Source organism: Peromyscus eremicus, chromosome 9, assembly GCF_949786415.1.
Source record: "Peromyscus eremicus chromosome 9, PerEre_H2_v1, whole genome shotgun sequence".
In the NCBI taxonomy this organism is placed as follows: domain Eukaryota; kingdom Metazoa; phylum Chordata; class Mammalia; order Rodentia; family Cricetidae; genus Peromyscus; species Peromyscus eremicus.
The window spans coordinates 102,932,679-102,938,678 of NC_081425.1; the positions used below are offsets into that span (position 1 = coordinate 102,932,679).

General features: G+C 43.8%; 1 protein-coding gene across 1 annotated transcript in view; it reads right to left on the reverse strand.

Annotated features, from left to right (window-relative positions):
* The window catches only part of Thrb (thyroid hormone receptor beta), a 356,858-nt gene that overhangs the window by 209,229 nt on the left and 141,629 nt on the right, over positions 1-6,000 (reverse strand). Inside the window, exon 2 of the mRNA XM_059274178.1 lies at positions 2,556-2,619. The gene's annotated coding sequence lies outside the window, so the exon portion shown is untranslated. The remainder of the gene's footprint in view (positions 1-2,555; positions 2,620-6,000) is intronic.

Consider the following 6,000-nt stretch of genomic DNA (forward strand, 5'->3'; position numbering starts at 1 on the left):
GCTGCTCCAATTCATATATTATGTAATTCCATTTCTGCTCTCATGCACGTTAAGCTGGTTGGAAGAAAATCTGCTAAATTAAATTTGGTTTGATTAGGAAATTTGCATCATGTGCAGGCAAAGTACGGCATGTGTGGGTTAAAAAATGTTCTGGTTATTTAAAAAAATGTTTTACAGATGATTCAGTTTTACCATAGCTTCATTAGTGAACTAAATTTGTGTTCCTGAGGATGTGTTGGGGGTAGACTTTGCTTTGGCCCTTCGCTGGAAAATCTCTCCAAGTCCCAGACTGTTTGTCCTGTCTGAAGAAAAGTACTATGGCCTCAAAGGCTGGGTGGGACATTTGAGCAGCTCACGTCCTTCCTGCTTTGCTCCCTGAGGCCCCTTCATGGGTCCCTTTGCTTCTCATCAGTTTTCCCAAGGTGGGCCTTGAGTCTCATCTTCCTTCGTCTAAGTCCTTAGCTGCATTTCACCCAAATGGTCACCTTCCATTTTACTGCCAACCTTTAAACAAAGGCATGGAGAGATTTAAGGAGAGTTGTCTGACATATTTCAGGCAGAGGAAGGGGCTTGAGAGAAGGTCAAATGTCACAGCAGGGTGCAGGGCCAGGACAGTTAGATAGCCAAGAGTAAGTGGCAGAGTCCAGGAGCTTCTGTTTTATAGATAATATAGAGCTCCACTTTTCAACCTCAGTCTCTGTGGTGATGAACAGAATCTTGTATTTTACAGCCATTGAAAAGCATCCAAAGAGTAGTGAAGATTAAGAAAAATATGGTGCTGTTACTATTATTTTAGGTGAGTGATTATTGGGCAAAGAAGGCACTACATGGACAGCAGGTCTCCCAAACTTCAGAAACTGTGCTGAGAACCAGGGCCATAAGGTAGCCCACAAGGCTTTAAGAAGGTGTTCAGATGCAAGTATCTGGCTACAGTCTTTTCATTCAGTAAAGACCTAGCTTATTTTTCATGCTCTTTTCCTCTTTATCATTTTTTGTTCATGGAATGACAATTTTGTAGGCTAGAGCACACAGGTAGTTTTGACACAGGCCACATGGGACACACTTCTAGAAAGGTGTATAGCACCTGTCATTCCAGACAAGTCCCTTGTGCTTCTGTCCCCTGGCCAATTCCCCCTTCTCCCTGAGGTAACAACGATTGCACTAATTCCTGTTTCTATAGATTGTCCAAGCCTTTTCTAGAAATATATAACAATGGATTCACAGACTGCTCCTTTGGGTCTAATGCTTCATGCTTTAAGCATGTACAGAAACTTCCATGGCTTCTATGTCTGAAATCAAAGGGCCACCCTGCAGAAATATGGGTATTCTGAGGTCCCTGGGGTTTGCATTGGGGGTAGAAGACTTCAGATGTCAGTTTGCTTGGGGGAGGACGAGGAAGAAGCCAAGGTGGGAGGCTCATGGCTACCCTTCTCATCCTCAAACAGCACAGCTGTCCTTTTTCATGTTGTCCAAATTGGGGTTCACTGAAAAGTTGCATTTGTTAAAGGGGGAATTAGTTAATAAAGAGTTATTTATGTTAGCAGCATGGGAAATACTAATCATTGCATTTTATATTAAAGAACCACAAATCTCAAGATCCTTAAGTGGTCCCTTTTTTTGTGACAGTCCATAACTTTCCAATATTGTTTTCTGATAAGAGAGTGGTGGCAGCCCTGGAGAGAGAGCTGGGAAACAGAGACAGCCAGACTGGGGGCCCCCAAGGGAGGGCTTGGGCACCAGGCACTGTAACATTAGTACTGCTTACAGTCAGACAGCACCAGCCCAACCAAGGTGCCCAGACAATAGGCCAGAGGCCACAGGCAAGGGAGGCACAAAGACAGCATTCAAAAGACCCTGCTGCTGCCAGCCAACACTTCCACAGACTCCAGCAGACCCAGGCCAGGCCTGCACACTACCCACGGCCAGGAAGCAGAAAGCCTTTCTTGTTTTTTTTTTAATGGTGAGTTTTTAAACGGCTAAGAATACTGAACACAGAAAGGAGAGTGCTGACATAGCCTTAGAGACTGAGACAAACGGAAACTGTTGTTCCAATGAGGAAAACAAACCGGCTTCACAATTAGAGCCCAGCATTCCAAACGGTGACTGTTATTACCGCACTCCTCCAGGATGAGGGGCCCGGTCCAGAGGACTTATCAGCACACCCAGGAAACCTCCATCCACCTGCACCTGCTCACCTCGCTCTGCTTGCTCCAGCCAAGGCTTATCTAGTTCTTGGGCTTTTTTTCTAAGCACTCAAGGAAAAGATACTTGAGATGGGATCAGATTCTTCAGGCCCAATTCTCTTGTGAAAAGAGAGGAATGGTTCTTTCCATCCAGTATTCTGAAACTGCCATTCTTCCTGAGCAAATTCACCCATTTCTTTTCCTGGATAGAGTTCTAGCCACATAATACCTTATACTTCTCAGGACTACCCACCTCAGTTACGCTAAATAGATTTTTTAAAAAGTGGCAATGCCACAAGTTTGAAGTTAAAAGGGTCAACTAACAGCAAAAGTAACCACAAGTGCCAACAGCAAGCAAGGCTGACATCTGACCTTATTAAGTCATGTGTGAAGCTTGGTACCGCTCAGGTCCTCCGACGAGATGGAAACCACAGATCTGGGAAAAAAGAAACACAAGGAGATAAATATAAATTGTTTTTTAGATTTAAGGTCCCCAACATTTGATTAATCAGTACCTGCTCTTATTCTTGTCTTTAAATGGGGTTGGGTTTCAGAGCTGTCTCCGATTTTGAATAAATGCAAATGGACTTAGATGAAATCTCATTCCGAACTGGACATAGTTTCATGGGAAGAGACTAAACACTAGGTTGTAATCACAGAGCTCAGGCGGGCGACAACCTTCCTGCCTCCCAAAGACCTACTTTTCTATGGGGCTTCAAGAACAACACCCAAGAGTTTTACATTCCCAGCCTGGGAAGAGGGCTACGGGGTAAACAGGAACCTACAGGAGGTAGGAGATTTTATGCTAATGAGAGGCCGTTTTCTGTTCCTGGGGATGAGGCAGCACCCCTGTGCTGGTGCAGGTGAGAGGGGGCTACATGGGGCCTTGTCTCAGCCCCAAGTGGAGATGCCTGGAGAGTTTATTCTGTGTGGCCTATGGGGGACACTTTCTGCAGATAGAAACACAAGGTGGCCTCTGCTGGAAGCGGACGGCAATGGGGGCAGCACCAGCGTCTGTCTGACAGCTCCAGCCTTATAATTTCTGTGATTGTTGTGGGGAACTCCGAAGTCACAGTCACAGGTCAGAAGCATAGATATCTGGATTCCCAACACCCACAACTGAAGATGGCTGTTTTCCACCTTTCATATCTGTTTCACCAAAACAATGAAAAGAGCACTGGTATAATTTCCTTGATAACCCGCCCCAAGCCTGGCTCATAAGTTGATGTATAAATTGCCAGTCTTTGTTTGTTTGTTTGTTTGTTTGTTTGTTTTTTGTATTCACAAAAATATCTATGTATCCATGACAACGGTGTGCTTATGGGTGATTTTTGTGTTTTGTTTTTGTGACAAGGTCTCATTTTTTGTAGCCTAGGCTGTCCTTGAACTCGGTCTATAGTCCAGGCTGGACCCAAACTCATGGTGATCCTCTTGCCTCAGTGTTATGAGTACTGGGATTACAAATGTGAGCCACTATTGCTTGGCTTGGGTGTTGGTAGTTTTTGTTGCATTGGTGTGTGTTATAAACCTTCTATTACGAAACTGTCATGTGCTGATTAAGCTCACCAAGAAGCTCCCTCTCCCACCTACTTTAGACTCAAGCATATTTGTCTCAGTGTATCTTCCAAGGTTCCTTGGCCGGGGATGGGCTGGTCCCCTGACCTTGTGGGAAGGGTAATGGAGAAGAGCAAAAGAGCCCCAAAGTAAAACGACTATGTCCCTAAGAACACCTAGAAAGGCAGACCATTTCCAGCACAGGTTATGCTCGTTCCTCTGGTGATATAACAGTGCCTGCAGTGCAGGGGTGACTCACGTGCACACCACGCCCAGCTTTTCACAGGATACCATGAACCTGAGCTCAGCTCCTCATTCTTGCAAGAAGTCTATTCACTGAGCCATCGTCACAACCTGGGCATTTTAGATTTACTGTGTGATGTGACTTTCTGTCTCTGCATGTCTTCGTCTACAGTTCTTTAAACCACATACACTAACCGTACAAAGTTCTGAGCTTTGCTGTATTGTCTACATGCATGAATGTACTTTAATCACATCTGCCCCTCTACGACAGACCCTTTCATAGCCTCCTCCTTCCCTCCCTCCATTTCCACAGTATGGACAAGAGCCCTCCCCATCACAATGCATAAACACTCAGTTACTGTCCCTTCGCCCTGCGGCCCTGTGTTTACAACACCAGAAAAGCTCTGTTCATCACATTAAAGGGATTCCTGGTCACTCAACAGTGTGCAATGCATGTTGGGTATGTGCAGATTTTCTCTACTGCCCCACTCAGGGCTTTTTGATAAGGCCTCACCTTGTCTTCAAGAAGATTCATCACAGTATGCCTCCATGCAGAACACACATGCCATGCATATACAAGCAACACATATTTATTATAATTTATTAAAATTTATTGCTAACATCTTTCACTTGAAAACCATTAAAGATGACTCTGAAATTGTATTCACCTATTTTCTACAAAATCCCTTTCTGCTGCTCTTGCCATACCTTCTAATCTAAAACCTCCAACGTGAACTCACAATGAGTAGAAAAGCTGATAGTACTGGGCTAGACACCAAGGCATGGAGAAGCATGCTGTGTTCTTAAGGCATTTCCAAAGCAGACGTCAACAGAGCAGAGAGGCTTGTGTTTGGAGCTGTTTGGTTTTATTGCAGTTTTAAGTACATGTGCATACCCTTAGCTTTGACATTAATATCTAAAAATAAACAGTGCCTTTTGTAGAAACAATATCAAACTTCAATATATATATGGATATAATTTAATTTAATAACTTAATTCTGATTTAGACTCTAAGGAATAGATTTGAACTTGGTTACATGGAAACAGTATAAAGCCTCACATAATTCACATTAAATTTATTTTTATTTTTATTTTACTTTGTTCTTTTCAAGACAGGTCCCATACTGTACCCAAGACCAGCCTGGAACTCACTCTATGGTCCAGGCTGTCTCAGAATCTTCTGTCTTCTGCCCCAGGCTCCGGAGTGCGGGGGGGCCAGAGGTAACAACTTCATTCATAAACTATTACTAAGTAACTTTATGGTTTGTAGTAACAATTTCATGTGCATTAGACCTCACAGTGACCACAGGAGAGGACAGATAGTATTAACAGTCTTGTTTTCCAGATTCAGGAAGGGGAGGCAGAGAGTGAGGCAGACACTGGTGAGGGGTTCCACTCGGGGAGTCTGATGTCATAGGCTTGTTCTGAATGCCTGAGTACGAGCTTTAGTTTTAAAGTCAAAACTGTTACGAACCTGAGATTTGGGTGCCATGGAAGTGGCCTCCAGAATTTGTGTAACACAGACAGCCTCTCTTTCATGGTGTGTCCCTGAGAAGTAACCTCATTGGAGTCAATCCAGGCGGCAAGCGCAGTGGTGACTTGGCTGTGCTGAAGGCCAGTTAAAGAAGGGAGCTGAAGGGACCCTCCCAACCTAAACACATCTGGCTTTAACTCTTCTCTTTAGAAAACAGGGAACTGAGAATTTGCTCAGAGCTCAAAGGAGACTGGCCAAAATCATAATGAAAAGCCTTTCCTGGAACAACTGTAATTTAGAATGTGTGTCTTTTACACCTTTTAAAATTGGGGCACAAATATGTTACTAGTGTGGTTATTTTGTAGCTTCAACAGAATACTGTTTTGTAACTGATTCACATTCCAACTTGGGATACATTTATTTGTGGGCGTGAAGCGGTTCATTTTGTTTAGTCATCTGACCTGAGGTGAGGTTGGCACTGTTTCCCGGCTGCTCCCAATTAATGCAAATTGGAGGGTAAAGGAGAAATAAAGCGTCTTTAACTTG